Source organism: Dromiciops gliroides, chromosome 6 (genome assembly GCF_019393635.1).
Source record: "Dromiciops gliroides isolate mDroGli1 chromosome 6, mDroGli1.pri, whole genome shotgun sequence".
Taxonomy (NCBI): domain Eukaryota; kingdom Metazoa; phylum Chordata; class Mammalia; order Microbiotheria; family Microbiotheriidae; genus Dromiciops; species Dromiciops gliroides.
Window position 1 is genome coordinate 108,232,351 of NC_057866.1, and position 12,648 is coordinate 108,244,998.

The window sequence follows — 12,648 nt, forward strand, 5'->3', positions numbered from 1 at the left end:
AGTGTCTGTATGAAAAGGGAGAAGGGAATGGATGGAAGCAGTGGTGTGGGGATAGTAATAACCATATTTGGCTGCTGGTTGACTGTAGAGAGTGAAGGAAACAGAAAAGTCAAAGACTGTTGGGAAGATATGGACCTGGGTGATGAGAAGGATGTTGGTGTCATAGCATAACAATAAAAACAACTCACAGTTATAATAATATAAGACTGGCAAAATGCTACATATAGTAGAATTATTATTATCCCCATTTTACAGATGAGGAAATCAGGGCTCTGAGAGGTTGTGACTTGCCCATGAAACAGGGAAAAGGAAGGATGTAGAAATGAAAGGAGTTGTGGGGTGGGGGTTGGAGGGAAGGGATGAGTCCTTCATCTTTGCATTCGTGACAGAGAAGGAAAAGAAAAGTCTGACATGCATGCCAGATTTGGGGAAAGCATATTTCAAAGGGTCTAGAGAAAGGATAGGCAAAGATTCCATGGCCCAAATGTAGGAATTTGTTTTGCTTGGTTGTACATGTTTATAAGGGTTTTCCTTACTTTTTCAATGGATAGGAGGGATAGAATTCAGATCAGAAAGTAAAATAAAATTTAATTTTAAAAAGAATCCATGGCCCAACATTCCATAAGAAAGTCAGTTCAAGAAGGATGGTAAAGTATGAAAAATGAAATGCTAAAGGCACGGACAAACCATTCTGTTGAGGGAGGAAGGGGAAATTGTTTGAAAAGACCAATGTGAATATACAGGGAACAGATTATCCTCTAACATTCTCTCTGTCCAACTTTCACCCAATTCTCCCCTGTGACTCCGAGAAGCTGTAGCACATGCACAGCAGCCACATCCCGGTAAAACCACCTTGCTAGACAGGCTAAAACAGGTTGAGGGTAACTGACAAGTGGCAAACCCATTGATAAATTAGGGAATTGTCTACCCCAAGCATGTGAAGACTTCCCTCTGGGGAATGGGCAGATGAGAATGACTTTGAAGTAGGTGCTGTGGAGTGCTTAGGGCTCAGTCACACATCAAAGATACCAAGGTCATCCACTGCATCCCAGGCAATCACCAGTTGTCTTGACTTTGTCTTTTGTGGAAGTCTGCCTCATTTAAATTCAATTCAACCACTAGTCAAGACACCACCCCATGATGTCCTCTTCAAAAACAAAGGACAGCCAGCAACATTTTTTTTTTTGGTGAGGCAATTGGGGTTAAGTGACTTGCCCAGGGTCACATAGCTAGTACGTGTTAAGTGTCTGAGGCAGGATTTGAACTCAGGTCCTCCTGACTCCAGGGTCTGTGCTGTATCCACTGTGCCACCCAGCTGCCCCAATATTTATTTAGTAAATAAAAATATTTTATTATTTTTCAGTTATATGTAAGTATAGTTTTCAACATTTGTTTTCATAGGATTTTTAGTTCCAAATTTTTCTCCTACCCTCCCTTCCCTCCATCCTCCCCAAGACAGAAAGCAGTCTGATATAGGTTATATATGTACAATCACATTAAATATATTTCTACATTAGTCATCTTGTGAAAGAAGAATCAGAGCACAAGGGAAAAACCTCAAAAAAGAAGGAAAAAACCCAGCCCCAATGTAGAAACAGTATGGTTCAATTTGTATTCATGATCCACAGTTCTTTTTCCTGGATGTTGAGAACATTTTCTATCATGAGTTCTTTGTAATTGTTTTGGATCATTGCACTGCTGAGAAGAGCCAAGTCTATCACCATTATTCATCACACAATGTTGCTGTTACTGTGTACAATATTCTCCTTGTTCTGCTCCTCTCATTCAGCATCAGTTCATGTAAGTTCTTCCAGGTTTTTTTGAACACCTCCTGCTCATCGTTTCTTACTGCGCAATAGTATTCCATTACATTCATATACCACAACTTGTTCAGCCATTCCCCAAGTGATGGGCATTCCCTCGATTTCCAATTCTTTGCCACCACAAAAAGAGCTGCTATAAATATTTTTGTACTTGTGGGTCCTTTTCCCTCTTCTATGATCTCTTTGGGATACAGACCTAGCGGTGTTACCATTGGGTCAAATTGTATGAACCATAGCCCTTTGGGCATAGTTCCAAATTGTGCTCCAGAATGGTTAGATCAGTTCACAGCTCCACCAACAATGCATTAATGTTCCAATTTTTCCACAGCTTCTCCAACATTTATTATTTTCCTTTTTTGTCGTATTAGCCAATCCAATAGGTGTGAGGTGGTACCTCAGAGTTGTTTTAATTTGCATTTCTCTGATCAATAGTGATTTAGAGCATTTTTTCATAAGGCAATGGATTGCTTGGATTTCTTCATCAGAAAACTGTCTGTTCATATCCTTTGACCATTTCTCAATTGGGGAAGCCAACAACATTTGTATCTCTAGAGCTTAGTGCAGGACTGGCCCATGGTAAATGCTTAATAAATGTTTCTTGCCTTCCTGCTTGCCTTCAGTAGTCCAATGTCTTGAAGCCCTTCTTGTGACTTGGTTTGTGGACAAAATGGTTTCTGTACCTCAGGTCATTCTACCCTATTCTTCTAGTCCCACAGATCCTATCAATTGTCTTCAGAGGCCCAGGAATGTTGATGAGGAAATCAACATGCATTGAGGCAGCCCCAGTCAAGTGACTTCTCCCTTTGGGGATATGAGAGCTAGATGTCATTGAACCAATTCTCTAGTGGAGTCAAAATCACCCACCATCACTGGGGCATTGGGAAAAAGTCCCACTTCCCAAGTCCTCTGGAGAATTCTCCTATCAGACCCTGGGGAAAGATAATACACAATACCATAAGACCTCCTGTCATGCTCACTGTGACTGTACAATGTGCCTTTTCCAGGTTAAAGATGAAGATGGAGTAAGGAGTACTGCTTCTTCTTCCTGAGATACATTGACTGATTCCACCATTGCAAATTTCTGGCTTTCTCTTTCTGTCTCTGTGTGTGGGGAGAGTTTGATGGGATTATGCTCCAGGGTACAACAGATATATTCCCAGGCTTCCATAAGAGCTCAATCAGTTACAGTTTTATAAGTTCCCACTCCCCTTCCCCAGGCAGTATCAGAAATAGAGCGGTCCTTGCTAGACCACTAGTCCTGTTCAGGGGCGTTTCACAGGACAACAAAACCAGGCAGATTCTTGCTGAGAACACAGATTTATGAAGTGGGATCTACAAAAAAACCAGTCTCTTGGGCCTGTCGAGAGATTCGTTGGGAATTCTGTCTCCTACCTTGTCAGCCATGACACATATCCCTCTTATCTGGCAAAAGACAGAAAACAGAGGGTTTGGCCTCAAGGATTCACAGACCCATTCTCTGTTAGTCAACAGCAGCCCTCCCATTCTGGAGTCCTGGCTATCTGTACACCATCAGGGTTTGGTTTGGTTTTGTTTTTCTCAAACTCGCAGCTGCCTCCCCCCAAACTCTACTGCTCTGTCCCTGAAACAGGCAATGATGTGCCCAAGGAGGTAAAGGCTGCGAAAGAGAAGGCACTTGCTGGACTGAACAGGCCGCCTGCTTAAAGGCCGAGTTCTTTGTCCACCATCCAAATGGCATTTCCTGCTTTTGGAGTGGGTGAGCTGGGCTGTTGTCACGGTTTGATGGAGTACAGTCCTGTCTTTGGATTTCTGGCTGAAAAAAAAAAATCTGCTGCTAAGCATAAAATATTGCTTCCTAAATCTGAGCATGGCCAAGTGTGCTGTTAAGATATTTAGAAGGTCCTTAAATTATTTCCACTTTGAAAATATTTTTATGTCTCCCATTTTGTGAACTTCTTATGTTAGTGTATAATTGCTCTCCTGGCCTGAACCATTGACTGAGATGCTTTTCTCCTCCCACAGAGAGAGGCCTAGGCTCGGGTCTTGATATTAAGAACAGATACTGAGCACTGAATAGGGCATTGTTTGGGAGCCAGATCGGTAGCTCTCTCCCGCCTTCTCTGGGGGTGCAGCCTGAGGTTGGCAATCCTCCTGGCCCCAGCCACAGCTTGGCTTTTTGTCTGATTGCTCGGTATTAGCCAGCGGGGATCATGGATTGATTACGTAGAATCAACTTCAGGGTTCCCCCCTCCTTCCTACTCCCCACTCCAGGTTAAGAGGGTGGGGATCCCATGAGATGGCAGCCAGCCCTTTCTCCCCCGTAGGGCCCTTGCTGATCACTTTCAACCCTGGGTGATGCCCGGGTGATTTCTGCCTGGGGAGCACGATTGGCCAGGCTGTTGATCCAAATGTTCTCCAAAGGGGCCCTACGTGCTATCCCTTCCTCTACTTTCCTCCTGGCCCCCAAGGCTGTGGTGATTCAAGTCCTAGGAGCTGAAGGAACCCACTGTACAATGCACAGGAATGCACTGCTCTAGTTAGAGAACAGATCAATGTCTGAGGCTGACACAATTTAGAGCTATGAAGGACCTTAGGATCGTCATTTTGCCCCAATCTCCCTGTTTGACAGATTAATAATAGTTAAGATTTATAGAATGCTTCAAGGTTTACAAAGAATTTTTCTATCTATTCTCTAATTTGAACCTCACAACTCTGAGAAGTGACTACTGTTATCAATCCCAAGTTACAGATGTAGAAACTGAGGCTCATAGAAATTAAGTGGTTTGCCCAGGGTCATACAAATATACATGTCTGAGGTGGGATTTGAACCCAGATCTCCTTGATTTCAAGTTTAGAGGATTGATCCCTAGGTCATGGTGCCAGTGTATGTGTGTGTATACATGCATATGATAAACATATATACATTTTGAATATATGCATAAACATGCATGCATGCACATACATATACACACTGAGGGATATATCCATTCTTCAGGAGAAGAAACTTCCCCAGATAGGTGGAACGTATCAGGGTCACCCCTACTTAAGAAACAGGCTGGGATTCAAATCTAGATCCTCTGACTCCCAGTGCCATTCTTTGTTGGTGTTGTTCAGTCATTTTTCAGTCACATCTGACTCTTCAAGACCCCATTTGAGATTTTTCTTGGTAAAGATACTGGCATGGTTTCCCATTTCTTTCTCCAGCTCATTTTACAGATGAGGAAACTGAGGCAAACAGGGTTAACTTTCTTGCCCAGGGTCAAACAGCTAATGAGTGTCAGAGGTCAGATTTGAACTCAAGATGAGTCTGACTCCAGGCCAGGTGCTCTATGCACTATGGCGCCACCTAGCTGCCCAATATTTCCCCTCACATTGAGACCAAAGACACCCAGGCTCCAAGGAGTTTCATATTATTTATAAACTAGGAAAAGATTTTACTCTTTATTCAGAGACTTTGCTAATTTTATTTATTATTTCTTCTTTCCTTTCTTTCTGAGAATCTTATGGTGTTTGTTCATAAATGCAAAAAAGGGGGGGGGCAAGCTTTTGTTTGAGCCACCCAGTCAAAGAAGGGAATAATGATAGTCTGTTGGCTTTCAGAGTGACTGACTTTGCCAAAAGAGTTTGCTTCTCCCCTCTTCTCTCTGTGGCTTAAAGTGGGCAGAGATGGAAGCCAAGTTACTAACCTAAAACTCATGGCAGCTTTGGGTTAGCAGGGAGCACAGAGTATCCACTTGGCCGGCCTCTTCTAGGAGCCCTGCCAGTGATTAGGGCTGAAGATAGTATGTTTTGAATTTGCTGAGAGAGGTCTCCCGCTCGAAGCTTAGTTTTAGTACATTTAAAAGCCGATCAATAACGCCTGGTTTGTAATAAGGACAATTTATGACCTGACAGGCAAAATGTAATTATAGTGGGAATTCCATACGAGACCAAAAAAAAAAAAAAAAAGAGGTGATCTGAAGAGTGCACTGGACAATCTGTTTGCACTCATTTCCATTCATATACATAAGTCAGTGGCTGTGTTGCTGACACATTCTCTCTCTTGGGGCTTCCCAGGAGTCTGGGAAAAGCTACTGGTGAAGCATTTGCTCAGGAAAGCCAAGGAGGAGTCCTAGCCACCTCACACGGTGTTCCAGACTGGGCTTTCCAATCCCAGAGGTCCCTTTGAGGACTAAAGCCTTAAGTCAGCGGCAGCTTCAACATTTTTCTTTTACTTTGAAGGTTCTGTTCTTCCTCCTCTTCCTCTTCCTCCTTGCCCTCATCTTTGTCCTTCACCCCCTCCTCCACTATGAATGTAAAGCTCTCAAACTATCCAGTTTGAGACTAGCAGAAGAAATCACGAACCACATGGGATCATGATGGCATCCATGTCATCCCCATTATTCTGTCTGTTCCTGGAATTGTCATGAAGATGCTTTCATTGAGCTTGAAGAAGATGAGCTTACATCTCAACCTTTGTGTAACTCTAAAGAATAAAAATGAAACCACAACTCTCCCAGCCATTTATTTTCATTTTATTCACCTGTGCTATAATCTTCAGGGTTTTAAATATAAATGAAAAATAACAGGATAGTGATTTATCCTAGCATTGTTTCTAACTAAACTCCATAAAAAAAGATGAGGAGGAGATCATAAAAATAATAATATAGTTTTGGGCCCAGACTAGTGATTTCACTAACCCAGGGAGCCCTCTCCATCATTACAGAATTGTGATTTATCTGTAATTTATATTCTCACAGAGTTTTCTGGAGGCACTGAGAGGCTAAGTAACTTTAATAATAGATAGCATTGGGGCAGCTAGGTGGCGCAGTGGATAGAGCACCGGCCCTGGAGTCAGGAGTACCTGAGTTCAAATCCGTCCTCAGACATTCAACACTTACTAGCTATGTGACCCTGGGCAAGTCACTTAACCCCAATTGCCTCACTAAAAAACAAACAAAAAAACCCCAATAACCAATAATAGCTAGCATTTTTATAGCACTGTGCAGTTTGCAAAGCACTTTATATATGCTAGCCCATTTGATTTCTAAGGGTCACACAGCCAGTATGTGCCTGAGCTAGGACTTGAACTCAGATCTTCTGGAACCCAAGGATAGCTTTCATTCTACTAAGTCATGCTATTTCACTATTAATGACTACAATAATGATGACAAAGACCATTGTTGTTTGGTCATTTCAGTCACATCTGACCCTTCATGACCCCATTTGGGACGTTTTTGGGAAAAATGCTGGAGTAGTTTGCCATTTCCTTTTCCTGCTATTACAGATGAGGAAAGTGAGGCAAACAGGGTTAAGTGACTTGGCCAGGGTTACATGACTAATAGATGTCTGAGGCTGGATTTGAATTTGGAATCTTCCCAGGACTCTATTCACTGTGCCACCTAGCTTTCCATTGATAAAGACCACTAGGGCTCAAATCCTGCCTCGAACATTGTGTAGTTGTGTGCCCCTTTGACAAGCACTCAATCTCTCTGAATCTCAATTGTCTTATTTGTAAAATGAGAATAGCATTTACCTTATGGGCTTGTTGTGAGGACAAATCAAATAATATAAATTGCTATTCTATGCAAACTTTAAAGAGCTACATAAGGTCATAGGTGAACAGCAGGAAAGGACCTTAGAGACACTAATTTTATAGATAATGAAACATTCTTCTCCTCCTCTTCCTCCTCCTCTTTCTTTTCTTCTGCAGCAGCAGCATCTTTTTTCCCATCTTTTTGTTGAGGTTCCTATAGAAATGATCCTGCTAAGATGACTTCTAACTCTAAATCCTGGATCTTCACAAAACCTATTTAAAGTACATGAGTTTTTTCCATTCTTTTAATATATTCTCTTCTTGGTAGTCTCTTGAGTGAGAATTGTTTCTCTTACAGATTGTGTTTTTTGTCCTCGGTATAGATTTTTTTCTATATGAATCTGTTCTGCTTCTCTTCCTGACATTATTTTCTTTTTTAATAGAAATTTTCATTGATGTATTTTGTTTTTACTTCAGTTATTGAAATTTAATACAGAAAATGTAATATAAATGTAAAATCATTATAACTTGGAATTTATTATTATATAGAAATGGGGTTCATTTTTGTCACTTTATTTTGTAATTGCAAATTTGCTGAAGCTATTAATTCTTTCAATTAGTATCTTTTCTGATTCAAGTTGTCAGGAAAGATAACATTTTATCTCTTGTTTACTTATCTTTACTCCTTTTTATTGCTTTTGCTAGTACTTCTAAAACTATAACAAACAATATCATAGAGCATGAACATCTTTACTCCTTTATTTACTGGGAAACCTTCTAGTGTATTTTTATTTAGATACTTTTGTGATATTAAAATATTCCTTTATGCCTATACTTTGTAAGGTTTTTAGCATTAATGAGTCATATTTTGTTAAGGGTTTTTTCTGCTTCTATCGAGTTAATCACGTGATTTTGAGTATTTTTGTGTAACATTGGTACTAATTGTTCTTTAAAAGTTGGATTCTGTGAATCCATCAGGATAAGAGATTTTTGGTTCTCTCTCTTTTTTTTTTTTGTTTCAATCACCTTATCCCTCTTTTTTTTTTTTTTTTTTTTTGGTGAGGCAATTGGGGTTAAGTGACTTGCCCAGGGTCACACAGCTAGTAAGTGTTAAATGTCTGAGGCCGGATTTGAACTCAGGTACTCCTGAATCCAGGGCCAGTGCTCTATCCACTGTGCCATCTAGTTTCCCCTACCTTATCCCTTTTTGATAGTTCCTTTAGTTAGTTCTTGTTCTTTCTTCTGAAATGAGATCATTTGAGATCTCTATTTGGTTTTCTGATATTCCTCTATTTTTAAAATGTATATTAATTTAATCAATCTCCTTTTCTATTTTGTTGATGTATATTTTTAGGGATTTAATTTCTTCCTTGAGGACAATGTTAGCTGTATCCCAGAAATTTTGGTATGTTGTTTCATCATTATAATTTTCTTTCACGTGATTACTTTTCCCTTGATTTGTTCTTTGACCTACTCATTTAGGATTTCATTATTACTTCTCCCTGTGGGTTTGTATTTTGCGTTTGTGCACCCTGAACTGAGCACTATTTTTATTGCGTTAATGTCATGACTTTCTCTCCTTCAATGGTCTAGCCAGTCCAGAGCTCAGTGCTCTGTCTACGCTGTCACACTCTGATCACATCCTAGACAATGCTTACAGCACCACATAAGCATCTTTCTGGCTTCTTTGTGCATTCCCTTCCATGCACAAATTCAGCAGGCATTTATTATGTGTACCTACTCTGTTCCAGGCAATGGGAATTCCAAAGCACAAACAAACAAGCCTCTGCCCTTGATGGGTTTGCATTCTAATGGGGGAGGGGGAGAGAAATCAACACCTACATAAATATAAAATTTATACAAAGGGCAGCTACATGGTCCAGTGGATAGAGTGCCATGCCTGGAGTTAGGAAGGCTCATCTTCCTGAGTTCAAATCTTGACAGAGTAGAACAATAGGTTCAAACTAGCAAGAGGAAAATGAATAAGGACAAAGATAAAGACCTGTACTTCGGTTCCAAGAACCAGTTGGTCAGATGTAGAATGTGAGAGATGTGGCTTGATAGCAGTTGCATGAGTCTGCATGTGAAAATGTGGTCCAGATCTCAAATAACATGAGAAAGACAAATTGAAACAATATTGTGGTTTTGCCTAACATTCAGCAAATCGGCAAATCTGATCAAAGATTGACAATATTAAAGGAGCTATGGAAAGACAGGAATGCTAAGACACTATCGATGAAACTATTAATTAGTCTAAATGTTATGTAAAACAATTTTGGAACCATGCATGAAAAGGGACTGAACTGCTCTTATCCCTTGACCCAACAAATCTCACTGCTATGCATTTACCCTAAAGTAGTCAAAGATAGAGGGTAGGGTCTCACATTTACCAAAATATTTGTAGCAGCACTTTTATGTTAGTAAGAAAATGAAACAAGGTGAATATCCATTGATTCGAATAAGGGGGTAGATTGTGTTAAATGTGTAACAGAATATTCTTGTTTTATAAGGAATATCAAATACAAAGAATTCAAAGAATGTAATCATGAATCTAGAGCTGGAAGGTCATTGGCAAATTGTCTGATGCCCAGAGGAAGGAGCCCAGGATGGGGAAAGGACTGGAGATTTTGTTGATGGAACTGGAGATATTTAGCCTGAAGAAGAGAAGACTTAGGGGGTGAGATGCTAGCTTTTTTCAAACACCTAAAGAGTCCACAGAACAAATAAGACTTTTTTTTTTAGAGACAGCTAGGTGACACACTGGATTAAGTGTTTTATATAAAGTTAGGAGGGCAGCTAGTTGTGCATAGAGTGCTGGAATTAGAAAGACTTGTCTTCCTGAGTTCAAATCTGATGTCAGACACTTACTAGCTGTGTGACCCTGAGCAGATCACTTAACCTCAGTCAGCCTCAGTTTTTATTTGTTTGTTTGTTTTTGCAGGGCAATGAGGGTTAAGTGACTTGGTCAGGGTCACACAGCTAGTAAGTGTCAAGTGTCTGAGACTGGATTTGAACTCAGGTCCTCCTGACTCCAGGGCTGGTGCTCTATCCACTGTGCCACCTAGTTGCCCCCCTGGCCTCAGTTTTTAGATCTGTAAAAGAGGGATAATAATAATACCTGCCTCCTAGGGTTTTTATGAGACCAATGGGAAAATATTTGTAAAGCTCTGTGCAAACCTTAAGGTACTATTTACATAAAAGAGAGCTGTCTTTATTATTACTACCATTCTTGTTATTGTAGTTACTACTAAAGTTCATGGCTAGTAGCAATGGATGGGAGTTTCTGAGTTAGGTTTCTACTTGTTGGAAGGAAATACTTCTCAAACACCAACCTAGGCTACCTAGAAAGGTAATGAGTTCTCATTCTTGGAGGTGAGCATGGATGAACACTTGTCAGGGGGTCAGTTGTTCAGTCTCCTGCTTGAGTACTAGGAGGACTTGATAGATAATACATGAGTTACATACACGTTAATACTCTAATTCCATTAATAGGGATAGCAATTAGAAATGAGATTTCACTGGCTTAGGAAAAGCCAAATGAGGAAACTCTCTCTGCAAATGCAATTTGGTGCCTTCTTTGCAACTTAGTCTTTTTATTTTTTTGTTTTTTAATTTTAATTTCTTAACTTAGTCTTTTTAAAAATCAATTAAAAATTTAAAAACAGTTAATTTTTCAATGAACAAACTGTTAATTTAATTGTTTAACAAACAGATGTTTAATTCAATTTAATTGTTTAACAAACTGTTATTTCCCTTCTGTCTTCTCCCTGATCTCAAATGAGAAGAAAAAAAAAACAACAACAAAAAGAAAACCCTTTTAATATATGTGTAGTCAAGCGAAACAATTCCGCATATTGGCCTTATCCACAAATGTATTTTTATAATGTATCCATTCAGGATATCCATTCATGACCTGAAGAAGTGGGTAACATTTTTCATCACTGGTGCTCTGAAACTGGAGTTGACGATTTTGTCCATCAGGGACCCTAAGTCTTTCAAAATTGTTCTCTGCTACAATGACATATAAATTGTTATTATATGAATTGTTCTCTTGATTCTGCTCACTTCACAAAAGTGTCGGATTTCTCTGAAACTATTCTTTCCATTTCTTACAACATGATAGCATTCTGTCACATTCATACATCCTGATTTGGGACTAATAGCCTTACAGATCCCTGAGAAATTAAGAGACTTGTCTAGGGTCATACATACAGCCAGCCTGTGTCATTGGCCAGACTTGAACCCGGGTCATTTATCCCATATTCCAAGATATCTTTCACTATCGGTAGATCTAGGTAATGGGAGCTGAGGTTCAGCATGAATCCTTCAATGGTCCTAATTGTTTATCCTTCAATTCAGTTCAACAAAAATGATTATCCATCTACCACATGCCAGGTACCAGGATATTCAATGATATAACTGAAAAACAGTCCCTGCCCTCAAGGACTTTCCTTTCTATTCATTACTCCCAAGATCCTCATTTCCTTTTTTGATAGCTCTCAGTACCAGAAGGCATTTCTTTATATTGACCTGAACGGAAGGGAAAGGGAATATCCATGTATTAATCACCTACAATATGCCAGTCACTGTGCTGAGCACTTTACAAAGAATCTCTCATTTGATCCTCATGACAACCCTGGGAGATAGATTCTATTAAAACCCCCATTTTACAGTTAAAAAAACTGAGGCAAACAGAGGTTAAATCACTTTTCCAGGGTCACCATCATGTCTCTAAAGCCAAATTTGAATTCAGGTCTTCACAATTCCTAGCCCAGTGGTCTATTTAGCTATTTCCCTGTTAATTCCTACTCATTACTACTAGTTTTCCTTCCTAGAATGGGAAGAACAAGTCTAATTACTCTTCTACTTGACAGCCCTTATAGTATTTGAGGGCAAAAATGATCATGTCCCTGCTCCCATCCCCCACTGACAGCCTCTCCCCTTTTATGGGTTGAATGACTCCAGTTAGAGCAATCCTTATATCATGATGTGATTTGGAGTCCCCTCATCCTAGGAGTCAGGAAGACTTGAATTCAAATCCCACTTCCAATACTCACTGGCTGTAAGATTCCAAGCCATTACTTATCATCTCCTCTCCTTTACCACCTCATTTTAACACGAGGGGCTAAGACACAAACTCTATAATACCTCCCACTGGTAAATTTGCGATCTCATGACCCTTTGGACCACGTTCTACCTTGTCAACATGCTCTCTAAAATATGGCTCCAAAATCAAGAACACAATTCCAGAGGTGGTTGATGAGCATTCTCGAGTTACCTCTCTTCTACTTCAGATCCTTCTCTGACCACAGGAGAGAAGAGGTATAGACT